The sequence below is a fragment of the Lynx canadensis genome, chromosome A1, assembly GCF_007474595.2.
Source record: "Lynx canadensis isolate LIC74 chromosome A1, mLynCan4.pri.v2, whole genome shotgun sequence".
NCBI lineage: Eukaryota > Metazoa > Chordata > Mammalia > Carnivora > Felidae > Lynx > Lynx canadensis.
Window position 1 is genome coordinate 22,899,488 of NC_044303.2, and position 15,798 is coordinate 22,915,285.

At 39.5% G+C, this 15,798-nt stretch overlaps 1 long non-coding RNA gene and 1 other non-coding gene across 2 annotated transcripts; both read right to left on the bottom strand.

Moving 5' to 3' along the window:
- Positions 1–1,177: 1,177 nt before the first annotated feature.
- LOC115526473 lies at positions 1,178–1,281 on the bottom strand. Its single transcript, XR_003972608.1, has one exon. It is a non-coding gene; the product is annotated as a U6 spliceosomal RNA (small nuclear RNA).
- A 5,836-nt stretch (positions 1,282–7,117) lies between these two features.
- LOC115526308 lies at positions 7,118–14,406 on the bottom strand. The gene is made up of 2 exons (XR_003972590.1): positions 14,307–14,406; positions 7,118–7,267 (listed from the first exon to the last, which is right to left on the bottom strand). It is a non-coding gene; the product is annotated as an uncharacterized LOC115526308 (long non-coding RNA).
- Between the last annotated feature and the right edge of the window lie 1,392 nt (positions 14,407–15,798).

The window sequence follows — 15,798 nt, forward strand, 5'->3', positions numbered from 1 at the left end:
TGAACAGATACTCTTTAAAAAAAGTAACTAATTTGTATTTAATGATTTTTGAGAAATCAGAGAAGGACAGACTTTAAAACACTCTTTTATCTTAAATTTAAAAAAAAGGTCACATTCAATGAAAGTAAAATTCAGCAGTAGCACTAAATTTTAGCACAAATGCCAAGCTGGTAAAGTTCAAGTAATGAAGCTTTAATCATAACTGTTAGGAGCTTGAGGTGTCTGTTCTTTCTAAGTCCATGCCATTCCTTCTTCCCGTTTCTACCTCCAACACGATTTTGCCTCCGGGTTAACTTGATGTTAACTTGATTAGCTGTCTCTGTCTCCACATTACAAAGGTATGCTTTGTCAACCTTGGATAGAATAATGTGCCTTTGAAATTCAATCCATCATCCCTTTTTCCCAGAGTGTAAAATGCTGAACCTTTTCCTGTAACTATGGCAGTGTTTCCCATACCCTGCCCCACCCCTACCCCCCTCAGCCACACATGTGAGACAAGAGCTAAAGAAAGAGTTATGTTAGTTTAGGAGAAGAAAAAGACTTAGTGACATCCCTTTCTCAAATCCTACATCATTCAGTCTCTGAGGTGTATTTTGGCCAATATGCTATGTTCCATTGTTAATTTAATATTCATAACTGTGCATATAACCTTCCCAATTAGATTTTCACTTGGCAGGGGAACAAACAGCCATAGCTACTCCCTACATTCCTTGGTTACAGTCTTTACCTGGCTTTTTGCTCCAATTCCGCCAGATCATTGTGGGCCTTTCAATTAAGACCCGGGTCTTGCACAGAGACCTCGCATTTTGGCCTAGTACAGCCAAATCTCAAGGGAGCTTTTCATTGTAAGGTTATTCATTTTATTTTGAGAGACAGAGAAAGAGAGCACGAGTGGGGAGGGGCAGAGAGAAAGTGAGAGACAGAGAATCCCAAGCAGGCTCAGGCACTGTCGGCCCAAAGCCCGACACAGGGCTCAAACCCACTAACCGTGAGATCATGACCGGAGCTGAAGAATCAGACGCCTAACCGGCTGAGCCACCCAGACGCCCTTCAAGGTTAATTTTTATTGCAACAAAATACACAGGGCACAAAATTTATCATCTTAATCATTTTTAAATTTACAGTTCGGTGGTGGCAGATAGATTCATCATGCTACCCAACTATCACCACCATCCATCTCTCATGGAAACTTTTATGAATTCTGTGTGTCATCCTTGTGCAGGGGCCACGCTAATCTCTGTATTGTTCCCATTTTAGTATATGTGCTGCTGAAGCCAGCACTCTCAAGAAAACTTTTAAAAACAAAACTTTACTTCCCAACTTGCCTATGGGGCCAGCATTACCCTAATACGCAAACCAGATAAAAATACAACAAAGAAAATTACAGACTAATAAATAGCTCTCATGAACACAGATGCAAAAATCCTCAACAAAATAATAGCAAATCGAACCCAACAATGTATAAAAATAATTATGCACTGTGACCAAGTTGGATTTATTCCAGAAATGCAAGACTGGTTCAACATTTGAAAATCAACGAATGTAATCCACCGTATCAACAGACTAAAGAAAAGAAATCATATGATCATATCGATTGATGCAGAAAAAGCATTGACAAAATCTAACACCTATTTATGATGAAAACTCTCAGCAAAACTAGGAATAAAGAGAAACTTTCTCAACATGATTTTTAAAAATCTACAAAAAAACCTATGTTCAACATCCTACCTAATTGTGAGAAAATATGTACCGTTTTTAAGGTTGGGAAAAAGGCAAGTATGTCCTCTCTCACCACTCCTATTTAGCAACATACTGAAACTCCTAGCTAGTGCAATAAGACAATAGAAGGAAATAAAAGGTAAATAGTTTGAGAAGGAAGAACTAAAACAGATCTTTCCTCAGAAACAAAGGTAGGCACCTCAAGTCCCTTTTAGAATTTGTAGACTTTTAAAAATTGCATATTTGTTTTCTAGTTCAAAGATTTCTACTCTTATTTTTATTATTGCCTTCTTTCTATTTCCTTGTGTTTAAGTTGCTGTTCTTTTTTTAGCATCTTAAGATGAAAGCTTAAATCATGTGGATTTTCGATTTTTGCTCCTCTCAAATATATACAATTAAAGCTATGAATTTCCCTGAGTCCTGCATTATCTGCACCCCAAATGTTTTGATATGTCATATTTTCATTATTATTCCATTGAAAACAATTTATAATTTCACTGCAATTATTTCTTAGACCTACAAGCTGTTTAAAAATGTGTTGCTTATGGAACACCTGGGTGGCTCAGTTGGTTAGGTGACCGACTCTTGATTTCAGGTCGTGATCTTGAGGTTTGTGGGATTGAGCCCTACATTGGCCCTACCTGGGCCTGCATTGGGCTTTGAGCTGTCAACACGGAGGCTGCTTGCTTTTCTCTCTGCTCTTCACTCTCTGCCCCTCCCCTGCTTGCTCTCTCTCTCTCTCAAAATAAATAAATAAACATTAAAAACTGTGTTGTTTAAGAAACAAAACAGATGAACGTATGGGAAGGGTGGGGGGAAAAGAAGAGAGGGAAACAAACCACAAGAGACTCTTAAAAATTTTTTTTAATGTTTATTTATTTTTGAGAGAGAGAGAGAGAGGGAGAGGGAGAAAACATGAGTGGGGGAGGGGCGAGAGAGTGGGGGACAGAGGATCTGAAGCAGGCTCTGTGCTGACAGCAGAGAGGGCTCAAACTCACAAACCGTGAGATCATGACCTGAGCCAAAGCTAGACGCTTAACCGACTGAACCACACAGTGGCCAAAACCACAAGAGACTCTTAACGATAGAGAACATACTGAGGGTTGATGGAGGGAGGTGAGTGGGGGATGGGCTAGACTGGGGATGGGTACTAAGAAGGACACTTGTGATGAGCTCTGGGTGTTGTATGTAAGCGATGAATCATTGAATTCTACTCCTGACACCAATATTGCATTGTATGTTAACTAAGATTTAAAGAAAAAGAAAAATGTGTTGCTTAATTTTCAAACATTTGCTTCCTTTTATTGATTTCTAGTTTGATTCCACTATAGTCAAAAAAACACATTTTGTATGATCTTAGTCCTTAGGAATTGTTTGAGCCTTGCTCTATGGCCTAGCCGACAGTCCATTTTGATAAGTGCTCATAAGCTCTTGAAAACATGTATGTGGCAGTCGGTAAGTGCAAAGTTCTGTATATGTCAGGCCGATTTGGTTATTCTTGTTGTTCAGGTTTTCTATATCCTTGCTGATTTTTTTGTGTGCTTGTCCTGTCTGCTATGGAAAGAGGTGCGAAAATCTCCCATGATTGTTAATTTATCCGTTTCTTCTTTTCTGTCAACTTTGCTTAGCATATATTGAAACTATGCTACATTTTTCACCAGTTAATGATACGTTATAAATTATTAGGTGCGTGCAAATTGAGGACTCTTTTATCTTATGTGAATTGACATTTTTATCATTATGAAATGTCTCTTTTTCATCTCTAGAAATATTTCTGCCCCTGAAGTCTTTGTTGTCTGATACTAATATAGCTAAACCAGCTTTCTTTTGGTCAGTGCTGGCATGGCATATTTTTTTTGTCCATTCTTTTTTCTTTAAAACTTTGTGTTTTTATATTTAAGTTGGGTCTGTAGTAAATAGCCCATGTATTTTGCTTTTTTATCCAAAAGCAATTTTGGCCTTTTAATTGGATAATCATCTATTAACATTTAATGTAATTATTGAAATGTTTATATTTACTATCTTGTTATATGTTTCTATTTGTGTTCTTTATTCCTTTATTTCTTCTTTCTTGTCTGTTTTTGGGAGAAGAATCAGGTACTTTTTTTTTTATTATTCTATTTTTTTAATCCTATTTTAGCCTACTGGTTATTAGCTTTTAGAGGCTCTGGATTATTGTGTGTGTGTGTGTGTGTGTGTGTGTGTGTGTGTGTGTGTTTTAAAAGAAAGGCAAATGGTGCAGAGAGGTCACCTTAATCCTGTCAAGGATTGGTTTTAGGCTTTGTTAGAATTGGTCCTTTGGGTTTACCTGCATTACCAAGCTATGGTCTTTCTGGGGTCTCAATCAGAGGTTTGGGTGTTGCTATTTCTCATTGGTGGGCCTTGTACTCCACCCTCAATCTCTTCAGTCTCTGCTGCTGTAAAACCTTTGCACAGAGCTTCAGCCACCCAGCTGCTGCTTTCTGTTAGCTTTCCTGTGGTTGCGGCTGCACAGGCTTAGCTTGGGAGTTAGCAAACATCTCCACGGGAGATCGCGTCTAGCCTTCAGCGTTCACTTGTCTGTAGTTCCCTCCTCTGTGACATTTTACCACCTACATCCCAGCCACTTTGGCACCTTTGAACTCCAGTCTGTCTCCTCAGCCCAATAGAATAATCAAGTTAACAGCTACTTACTCTATTCCCTGCCCTGTGAATTGGCCAGAGTGTACATGTGCTTGATGTGTTTACCTTCTCTTAGGGATCGTCTTGGTTACCCTTCAATGCCTTCAAATGCTTGTGTTACGTGTTCTGTCCAGCTGTTAATAGTTGTTTTCAGCGGGATAGTTGGTTCAATATAAACTATTCTGTTATGGCTGGAATCATAAGTTTTCCTCTATTACAATTTGGGACACTCTGTATTATAAACAAAATATCTAAAACAACTCAAGAACTCTGAAATCTAAAAATTTAAAAACTCTATCACCATCCTCAAGGGTTTCCAACTCAGCATTCTGTTTAGATTGAATGCTCTTCCTTTCTCATCTTCAGTTTGGTTTTTTGACAGGAGCTTTGTACTTGGACTGAGAAAGTGAAGGTTTGGTTTCTAGACTTCTATATAAAAATTATATAATCCTGGACAAAACTCTTCCTTTTACCACCTTGGTTTTATAATTAGTCAAGGAGGATGGCCATTAATGCCTGCCTGGCTTAACTCTTTTCAGGAATAAGCAAGACAATTCTTCCCCTGTCTTCCTAACAGAGATGGTGTTCCATCAGCTTAACCATGAAAGCAAGGTTCACAAGGGTGCCATCCCCATAGAGACATGGAGGCTTTCACAATTTTCCAGTTCTTGGAGAATTTCTTCTCTTGCCCTATTTTTCTTTTTCTCGCCTTAATTAGAGCTGTGAATCAGACACAGATATGATTGATGTTTCTTCCGCCATCTGGGTCAGATTGTCCTGCCTAACCCTTAGAATAAAAAAGAACACAGGTGTTTGAGTGGGATGTTGGTTTGGGAGAGCTGGCTGGCCCAGTGAGCCTGACCAGAGACCATTTCCTGTAGACAGGCCATAGAGGAACCCAAACTATCAGAAAGGTTTTTGCTCAGTTTGGAAACAGAATAGAAAAAGCCATTTATGTGATTCCAAGATCAAATGGCATTAAGCTTGGACAGCCAGATGGGTATGTTATTATGAGTGGAATTATGTTTTAGCCTTAATTTTTGGGCTTGATGAGGCAAGGCTTTAGTGGCACAACTCCACTTTGTCTCTGACTCTGCTTTTTCTAGGTTTTATCTCTGACTAATCCCCTTCTGGTTGGGAGAGCTTTGTTTAGGTATTTTATTAAAGTCAACCCAGTTGGTGTCTTGCTGTCCATTCATGTTCAACTCACATCTCTGCTCAGATGCTTTATGTGCTCAGTTTACAGATTGGCTCTTCCAGCATTGTTGCTTCCTGTTCCTAAATTTGGGGAGAGGACCTATTATAACCTCCGTGTCCAAACCTATTACATAGGTTATTTATATATTTATCTCCTTTGACCTTCACACCAGGTTCTTTATATATTTACGTCCTTTGACCTTCACCCCAGTCTGGAAGGTCATCACGTTCCTTTTACAGATTTAGAAACTGAGGATCACAGAGACTAAGACATCTGCTCAAGTTCACAAAGCTTGAATGGTACAGAGAATGTTCAAACTCAGGTCTGACCTCAAACTCAGAGTTCTGCCTTCTACTGTTGCTGCAAAGTAAGTACTACATGGGTGAATCACTCAAATTCTCATGTCACCTGCAGAAGAAAAGGGACCTAAAAAATAGTGATTTAGTCAAAGAACCCTCCAATCTAGCATACCTTCATGTCTTTCTATCTTAATTCATGTGTCTCTTCCTAGAATTCTGCTCCTATTTACTGATTACTTACTATGCTGAGAACACATCGAGTATGAGTAGGGACAACCTACTCATTCTCATTTAACAGCTTGTTAAATTACGACATTTTTCATCTTCCAAATGTGCATAACTTTTGACCAGCTGTTCTACTTTAGAAATTATACGCATATGCTCATAAAGCTACAGTCTAAGCATATTGATAAACATATAAAGAAATGCAAAGTCTGCAACTTCAAATTGATTTAAGTCCATAAACAAATAAAAAACTACTATCATTCAGGTTTCTACCTGAACCAGTAGTGTGCATGTGTATGTGTGTGTGTATTATATTGTTTTATTCATGACAGAGAGATTTATTACAAGGAGTTGGCTTATGCAATTGTGTAGCTGGCTAGGCAAGTCTGAAATCTGTAGGGCAGGTCAACAGGAAGGGGAGGCTGGAAAATTTTAGGCAGAAGCTGATGCTATAATTCCACAGGTGGATTTCTTTTCCCTCAGAGAAACTGCAGGTTTGCTTTATTTTTATTTTTATTTTTTTTAACGTTTATTTTATTATTAAGAGACAGAGCGTGAATAGGGGAGGGGCAGAGAGAGAGGGAGACACAGAATCTGAAGCAGGCTCTAGGCTCTGAGCTGTCAGCACAGAGCCCAATGCAGGGCTTGAACTCATGGACCCCGAGATCATGACCTGAGCCGAAGTTGGATGCTTAACCGACTGAGCCACCCAGGTGCCCCAAAAGTAATCCCCCTTTACTTAAAGTCAATTTAAGTAAATTTTAATCCCACATACAGAGTGCCTTCACAGCAACACCTAGACTGGTGTTTGACTGAATGATGGGGTACTATAGCCTGACCACAGCATAAAACAAACTAGCACAAGAGGGTAAACTATCAGTAGAAATGGTAAATAGAGATGATCAGCAAGCTATAGTAATATGGAAAAACATTTTAAAAACAGGTTAAAATATGTTACTAAAGTATGTTGTTAAAGCATGCATTCAGTGGAAGAAACAGAGAAGCTAAATCAAAGTGTTTGAATAATAAATTTATTGGTTTACAGCACAGGAAAACCAGAAATAGGGTGGAGTGCTTTGGCTCTGGCCATCTGTATGGCCCTCTGTCCTTTGCTGGCTCCATGCTCTGTTGCTTGACAGGTGGCTGCCCCAGTTCCAGGCTTCATCTGCATGAGGAAGAGAGAGATCATATCTTCCTATTACTCTCTGAAGAGTAAGAAACTTATTAAGTGCCTCCAGCAAACCTCCTTTTAAATCCCATTGGCCTAAGTTGATCATGGGTCCATATTTGGGCTAATCTTGTGACTAGTGAATACTGTGCACTAATAGACTTAGCCTTGAGGTCCAGAGTCAGTCAGTAATGAGGGGAATGGAAGGTCATGATTGCCTTAGGCTACAGCCTCCTGATCTTTTTGACAAGTAATAGTGCCCATATGGCTGACAGACTGGAACAGCTCAAAGCAAGCACCCTGGGGCTCCAGACCTCCCAGGGTCCACCTGGCTATCTCAAGAGATAAATATCTCTACACACCAATGGGTAGCAACTTGTGTGTTGCGTTAGACCAATTAGGAACCACCCCCTAGGGAAAGAGTCTATCCCCAAACTATGAGACTTCTACCCAGTGGAGGAAGAGTGGACTGGTTAGTAATAACATAATGGATAATAAGGAGAGGGGAGCATACAAGAAGGGTCCAAGGATGTTTTCTAAGGTTCCAGTTTCAGTAACTGGGTAGACGCCAGTGTGTAAACTAGAGCTGGATAGTATTGGCTCATGGAGCAAACTTTTTGTGTCTTGCCCCAATTCTGTATTGAGTGATGTCTCAGAAATTGACAAATGCCACAAATCAGTGTTTTCCTCTAGAAATCAGTTTTTAAGCCTTTACCAGCACATGAAGGGAGTGTCATGTCCCAAGATAGACACACTCGTGATGCAACAGGTTTGCTTTTTATTTACCTGTTGGGAATCCTGCTCATTGTTTTTTTATTTTTTAATTTTTTTTTTATTTATTTATTTAAATTTTTTAAACGTTTATTTATTTTTGAGACAGAGAGAGACAGAGCATGAACAGGGGAGGGTCAGAGAGAGGGAGACACAGAATCGGAAACAGGCTCCAGGCTCTGAGCTGTCAGCACAGAGCCCGACGCAGGGCTCGAACTCACGGACCGCGAGATCATGACCTGGGCCGAAGTCGGCCGCTTAACCGACTGAGCCACCCAGGCGCCCCTCATTGTTTTTTTAAATTGAGGTGAAATTCACATAATGTAAAATTCACCATCTTACTCATCCTTTTTTGAAGTGTATTCAAACTCATGGTTATTGTATCTTTATTGATTATAACATTTTATTTTTGAGAAGGTAACACATTTATGTTCAGAAGGTACAAAAGAATATCCAATAAAAAGCAGCCCTCCTGTTTCTGTTGCCCAGCCATCTAATTTCCTTCCCTAGAGAAAACCCAGGGTAATGGATCTTTAGGGATACTTTCTGAAAATTCTTAAATAAATCAATTCTTAGAATATTTTTAACCACACACACTGCTCTGGCCTTGCTTTCCTCTATCTAACAAAACATCTTGGGTGATTCCAAAACCAAACAAAGACCTCACTAAAAAGGAGAACTACAGATCTATTTCCCTGATGAACACAGATGCAAAAATCCTCAACTCTTAAGATACTAGTCAATCAGACCCAACAATACATTAAAAGAATTATTCACCACCGTCAAGTGGGATTTATACCTGGGATGCAGGGCTGGTTCAATATCCACAAATCAATCAATGTGACACATTGCATTAATAAAAGAAAGGACAGGAACCACATGGCCCTCTCAATAGATGCAGAGAAAGCATTTGACAAAATACAGCATCGTTTCTTGATAAAAATCCTCAAGAAAGTAGGGATAGAAGGATTATACCTCAAGATCATAAACACCATATATAAGAGACCCACTGCTAATATCACCCTCAATGGGGAAAAACTGAGAGCTTTCCCCCTAAGGTCAAAAACACGACAGGGATGTTTGCTTTCACCACTGTTATTCAACATAGTATTGGAAGTCTTAGCCTCAGCAATCAGACAACACAAAGAAATAAAAGGCATCCAAATTATCAAGGAGGAAGTCAAGCTTTCACTCTTCGCAGACAACATGTTACTGTATGTGGAAAACTCAAAAGATTCTACCAAAAAACTGCTAGAACTGATCCATGAATTGAGCAAAGTCACAGGATATAAAATCAATGCACAGAAATCAGTTGCATTTCTATACTCTAATAATAAAGCAACAGAAAGAGAAATCAAGAAATTGATCCCATTTACAATTGCACCAAAAACCATAAAATACCTAGGAATAAACCTAACCAAAGAGGTGAAAAATGTATACACTGAAAACTATAGAAAGCTTGTAAAAGAAATTGAAGAAGACACACACCAAAAAATGGGAAAATATCCCATGCTCATGGATTGGAAGAACAAATATTGTTGATAGTACCCAAAGTAATCTACATATTCAATGCAATCCCTGTCAAAATAACACCAGCATTCTTCACAGAGTTAGAACAAACAATCCTAAATTTTGTATGGAACCTGAAAAGACTCCGAATAGCCAAAGCAATCCTGAAAAAGAAAACCAAAGCTGGAGGCATCACAATCCTGGACTTCAAGATGTATTACAAAGCTGTAATCATCAAGAAAGTGTGGCACTGGCACCATAACAGACACTCAGATCAATGGAGCATAATAGAGAACCCAGAAATGGACCCACAACTATATGGTCAAATAATCTTCAACAAAGCAGGAAAGAATATCCAGTGGAATAAAAACAGTCTCTTCAGAAAATGGTGTTGGGAAAACTGGAGAGCAACATGCAGAAAAATGAACCTGGGCCACTTTCTTACACCATACACAAAAATAAACTCAAAATGGATGGAAGACCTAAATGTAAGACCGGAAGCCATCAAAACCCTAGAGGAGAAAGCAGGCAAAAACCTCTTTGACCTCAGCTGCAGCAGCTTCTTACTCAACACGTCTCTTGAGGCAAGGGAAACAAAAGCAAAAATGAACTATTGGGACCTCAACAAGATAAAAAGCTTCTGCACAGTGAAGGAAACAATCAGCAAAACTAAAAGGCAACCCACAGAATGGGAGAAGATATTTGGAAATGACATATCCGATAAAGGGTTAGTATCCTAAATCTATAAAGAACTTCTCAAACTCAGCACCTGAAAAACAAATAATCCAGTGAAGAAATGGGCAAAAGACGTGAATAGACAATTTTCCAAAGAAGACATCCAGATGGCTAACAGACACATGAAAAAATGTTCAACATGGCTCATTATCAGGGAAATACAAATCAAACCTCAATGAGATACCACCTCACACCAGTCAGAATGGCTAGCATCAATAACTCAGGCAACAACAGATGTTGGCGAGGATGCAGAGAAAGAGGATCTCTTTTGTACTGCTGGTGGGAATGCAAGCTGGTGCAGTCACTCTGGAAAACAGTATGGCGGTTCCTCCAAAAATTGAAAATAGAACCACCCTATGACCCAGCAATTGCACTAGTAGGTATTTATCTAAGGGATACAAGTGTGCTGTTTCAAAGGGACACATGCACCCCAATGTTTATATAGCAGCGCTATCAACAATAGCCAAAGTATGGAAGGAGCCCAAATGTCTGTGGACAAATGAATGGATAAAGAAGATGTGGTATAAATATGCAATGGAGTTTTACCTGGCCATCAAAGAGAATGAAATCTTGCCATTTGCAACAATGTGGATGGAACTAGAGGGTATTAGGCCAAGCGAAATTAGTCAGAGAAAGACAAATATCACATGACTTTACTCATATGAGAACTTTTAGATACAAAACAGATGAACACAGGGAAAGGGAAGCAAAAAATATAAAAACAGGGAGGAGGACAAACCATAACAGATTCTTAAATATAGAGAACAAACCGAAGGTTGCTGGAGGGTTTGTGGGTAGGGGGATGGCTAAATGGGCAAGGAGCATTAAGGAAGACACTTGTTGGAATGAGCACTGGGTGTTATACATAGGGGATGAATTACTGGATTCTACTTCTGAAATCATTATTGCACTATATGCTATGGATATAAATTTAAAAATAATAAAAAAAAAACATCTTGAGGATGGTTCCATACCAGTACCTACAGAACCTCCTTTTTTTTTTTTTTTTAACAGCTACAATGTAATCCATTCACATACAGTTACTATGAATGACTTTAAACATCCTTCTTTTTGCATCTATGTGGATATATCTTTTGGACCCATTCCTACAAGCGGAATTACTGGTCAAAGATTATGTATATTTGGAAGTTGAAAGATGTTGTTAAATTGCCTTCTGCCGATACTGCACTGGTTTGCATTTTCATTACAATTTGCCTGTTTCCTCACAGCTCTGCCCACAAAGTAGGTCTTCAAATTTCTTATTCTTTGTCAATCTGATAGGAAAAAAAAATGGTATATCAGTGTAATATAAATTTCCTTTCCTTTTATTATATGTAAGGTTGTGCATCTTTTTATATGTTCATGGGCCATTTCTGTATCTTTTTTTTTTTTTTTTGGTAAACTATCTGCTTGTATCCTTTCCCATTTACTCTATTGGGTTTTGGTACTTTGAAAATTAAATATTAGAAGTTCTTTTTATCTGAAGGAAATTATACTCAAACACTTTTTTCCTTTTTGTCATTCATCTTTTGGCTTTGTTTCTGGTGGTTTTCCCATGCAGGTCTTTTTCTGTTTTTAAAATTTTTTATGTAGTTGAATCTACCACTTTCACATAGTAGAATCTTTGATAGCTTCCTGTTGTTTTTTTAATTTTTTTAACATTTATTTATTATTGAGAGACAGAGAGACACAGAGCATGAGCAGGGACGGGGAGAGAGAGGGGGAGACACAGAATCTGAAGTAGGATCCAGGTTCCGAGCTGTCAGGACAGAGCCCGACACGGTGCTCAAACTCACAAATTGCAAGATCATGACCTGAGCTGAAGTCGGTCGCTTAACCAACTGAGCCACCAGGCAACCCTATAGCTTCTTGGTTTTATGCAATACTTCTTCACTCCAGAAATTATTAAAAATGTAACACAGTTTTTTCTAGTCCTTTTATGTTTTCATTTTTACATTTAAATCTCTGCTTCATTTGGACTTTGTTCTACTTTTATTATTTTTTCCATGTGGCCATACAGTTGCCTCAATATTATGTGTTGAATAATCCATCTTTTTCTCCATTGTTTTAAATGCCACCTTTAGGCATTAATTTATAGAAGAGAAATTAGGAAGAGGTATGATACCTGCCATTTAGACAAGAGAGCCAGCCCTTGCTGTCTTTGGGAAGTGACAGTAGAGGGATGTAGCTACCTGCTTGACCCAGATTTCTCTGTTTGCTTTAATTTCCTATTAAGAATTCTGTGTGTGGCAGGGATGGGACAGGGAATGCAAAAGTTTTCTTAGGATAGTTGGGAAACTGATTTACATAATGTGTCGATTTTTGTTGTTCCTTTTGTTCTTTTTTTTTTTTTTTTCTGGAGGGGGAGGTCATATATATGAGAGAAGAAACTGCAGAACTAAGCTACTTCTTGCTTTCAACGACTTGGTTACTTCCTCCCTTTATCAAGAAGTTTCTTGTCTATTTCTTGGGTAACCTCAATTTTGCTATGAACTGAAACTATAGAGAACAAGAACAGGAATGGTGAATACTGTATTAAACAATCTATTTCATAGTAAGTAAAATTCCTACTTGTAAGAGAAAACATTTTGAACACTGTTTTGGAGAATGGAGAATTTCCTAGTAACTAAAGCTTATCATGGCTCAGAATCTGCAGAAATGAGACCTTTAACGGTCATTGTTTATGAGGTCAGGAAAAGAAAAAAAAAGGAGGAACTGCAGAGAGCTGACAGAGTGACCGGACATTGTGGCTCTGTCACATGTTTATCTCCAGAAATGGTCTCGGACCAGCAGACAAAGACTTGTTGGTCTGAGGAGGTGAATGGCCCAGGAATTTTGCTTATTCTTTGATGTGCCGTCTCCACACAACAGGGTCCTGAGCTGCTGAGTGGAGCTGAGAGATGATACGCAGCCTATTGGGTAGCTTGTGGTGGCATCCCTACTTCGGGGAGAAGAAGGCTTGGCGAGTTGAAGCTTAAAAATACAACTAACTTTATCATCCAAAGCTTGACCCAACACCTAAAGAACCTGGGATGGCCTTCTCCCTTCTTCTGTCAACATATTCTGCCTACATATTCCCGTAGTAGCTCCTTTACACTTTGTGGGGTCCTTGGTGTTAATTTCAATTTGATTTCATTTACGTGTGTTTAGGTGGGGAAAATGGGGTCAGCAGGTAGGAGAGGCACACTGTGTTGTCCCAATCCCATTGAATGATTCTGGGTTCCCTTTCATATCTGCCTTTACAAGGGAAATCTCAGGTAGAATAAAAATAGAGAGCAAGCTGGGGCATCTTTGGTTGCTGTTTCCCCTTAGTAGGTTATTGACCAGGAATGACTTTGGCATAATAGAAGCTTATTCTTTGCAAAACCAGGAAGTAGAGGAATCTTGTCCTTTGTTTTTTCGAACCCCCAACTCACCTCTTACTGCCTTCTCACACTCTCTTGGTGGTCCTATGGCCCTTAGTACCTGATACACAATCCCTTTCATCTTAGTCTTGAGACAGGGGTCAGGACATTCTCTCCTGTCATCGCCACTAGCCTATCAAGTAAAAATGACCAACATACTAAAGTAACCTCACCCTCAAGTAAAATATGAAACCTATGTTATGTAAAGAAAACACAAGGGGTGCCTGGGTGGCTCAGCTAGTTAAGCATCCGACTTCAGCTCAGGTCGTGTTCTCATGGTTTGTGAGTTCGAGCCCCATGTTGGGGTCTGTGCTGACAGCTCAAGCCTGGAGCCTGCTTCAGATTCTGTGTCTCCCTCTCTCTGCTCCTCCCCTGTTCGCACTCTCTCTCTCTCTCTCTCAAAAAATAAACATTTAAAAAAATTAAAAAAAAAGAAAATACAAAACCATTAAGCATAACACAAACACAAATCACATTCTTAAAATGTTGGCCTCTTGAAAAGGAGAAGAAAGAGAATGTATTAGCAGAGGAAATAGGGAAAAAGAAAGAGACAGGATATAGGCGGAAGCCATGGATTCAGCGGAGAAAAGCAACCATGTTGACTCATATATACTCACTTCTCTCTGAAGTATCAAAATATTAAAAAAAACAACTCTTTCTAGCTTTCCATTGCTTTCATTCTCAACTGTTGGTTCTGATTGAGCAACCAAATCATCATCTTCAGTGGAAATCATTTTGTAACCTCAAAAACAGGAACTGAAGTTAACTACAGCAAGGTCCTGTCAGAAACCAGATGATAAGAGCCGAATGCCTGAGTTTTCCCAAAATTCACACGTTGTAGCCCTGATCCCCAGGGTGATGGCATTTGGAAGTGGGGCCTTTGGAAGGTAATTAGGTTTAGAGGAGATCATGAGAGTGGGATCTTCATGATGGGATAAGTATCTTTATAAGAAGAGGAAAACAGTGAGATCTTGTCCCTCCATGGCCTGAAAAAAGGCCATACGAGGTCATGTAGATGACCACCACATATGAGTGGTCATCTACAAGTTAGGAAGGGTTCTTATCAGAAACTAAGTGTGTTGGCACCTGGATCTTGGACTTCCACCCTTCAGAACTGTGAGAAATAAATGTCTATGGGTTAAGTCACCCAGTCTATGACATTTTGTTATAGCAGCCTGAGATGACTAAGACACCAGAGAATTGGACAACCACCTATTGGCTAAAGGTCATGGTCATAGTAGGGATTGGGGGCACAGACTACATGTGTATGTATTGCAGGAGTCTGCATGTAAAAGTCCTCTCAAGGATTCTGATTCCAGTAAGAATCCCTGGCTGCCCTCATATAAAGTATCTGCATTTTGATATAGGCCTCTTAAATGCCAGGTGTCTGTAATACACAAAGGAATGAGTCACTAATGATGGAAGGTCAGGTGCCATTCCACGTAAAGGTTTGTTTCCTTGCAGGGAGGGGAGAATTTTCCATTCTTTTTCAAAGGGGGGAAAGAAAACAACACCTTTTTTTCTTTGGTTTCAACTCTGCCATTGGCCCGAGATATTCTTCCTATAAGACATCCTTCTTTGTGGACATATTTATGTCAAAATATTTCCCCCCTATTTCTCACCTCCTTCTGACCTGTACACATGGTAAGTGCTGCTTATTGAGGAGCTATTGCTGGGGGAAAGGAGAAGTTGTGTTGGGGGACGCTCCCTCTCCTCAGCTATCATGAACTTCTCTGGCTCTGCTTCAGCAGGATGACAGGGAGTGTCCCACCCACTGTGACTAACACTTTTGTTGAAGCACTTAATTGCTGTCCCTCTGACAAGTCTTTATAAGCGCAAGCATGCTATATCCTTCCCCCCATCCTACTTCAACAGATAGCTGATAAGCTGCTGCTCCGGCTTGGGGTGGAGAACGATTCACTTTCCCCTCATTTTCTAGAACCTTCCATAGCAGAGTGCCTGCAGAGAGCTGGCTAATGTAACCTCTCACGGTCAATGGAGCCAAGGACAATTTCATCCCCAAGAACATTGTTGGTTTGGGGGCAATGATTTGCATTTAATGAAAACAATAACTTTCCACAGCTGCTAGAAAACATAATTTGGCTCTAT